This window comes from Echinops telfairi, unplaced genomic scaffold, assembly GCF_000313985.2.
Source record: "Echinops telfairi isolate 266 unplaced genomic scaffold, ASM31398v2 ScPeMD7_12;HRSCAF=54, whole genome shotgun sequence".
Classification (NCBI taxonomy): Eukaryota; Metazoa; Chordata; class Mammalia; order Afrosoricida; family Tenrecidae; genus Echinops; species Echinops telfairi.
Window position 1 is genome coordinate 10,657,527 of NW_022103909.1, and position 800 is coordinate 10,658,326.

The window sequence follows — 800 nt, forward strand, 5'->3', positions numbered from 1 at the left end:
GATTCCAACTCATTTCCAAAACGAAACTGACTGCCATCAAGTCGAGTCCTGCATCATGGTGATCCTATATAAGGTCTCCGAGAATGCAAATCTTCACGGGAGTAGAGTGGTTGGGTGGTCTGAACCACTGATTGGATTAACGAGTCAATGTTCTGATAGTGAGACGCACGCGGGCCCCATAGGATCAAACAAAAACCAATCGAACCACCTGACTGATTTACAAGGATTAGGTCTAGATAGGGGAAGGCAGAATTTTATATCCTCTATTAGCACTCCTAAGAGCCCTGGAGGCGTTGGGCAGTTTGAAACCACAACCACTGCTCCTTGGGAGAAAGATGGGCTTTCTACTCGCACAGTCAGTCTCAGAAACTCAAAAGGGCAGTTCTACCCTGTCCTACAGAGGCGCTAGGAGCTGCGATTGGCTCGATGGCAGTGAGTTAGGTTGCGGCGTATCCTCGAGCAGACACGTTTTGTGACACACCAATAGACATTTCTTCTGACTCAGTGACTCTACCGGACAGAAGAGACCTGTCCCTTCGGATTCAGAAACTGTCAATTTTGACTGAAAGCAGAAAGCCTTATCTTTCTCCTTCGGAGCGGATGGTGGATTGGAACTGCTGACCTCGTGGTCAGTAACACAAATCGTAACCCACACCACCACCAGTGCTGGAGCTCATTTGATAGTAGTGTATTTGGTTTGGAATAGTTATTTGATCCCATGCTGAAGGGCAGGTGTACTTCCTCGGCTTTTCAAATCTTATACGTTTTATTATCTTGTCTCCTCTCTCCTGCCCTGGCTC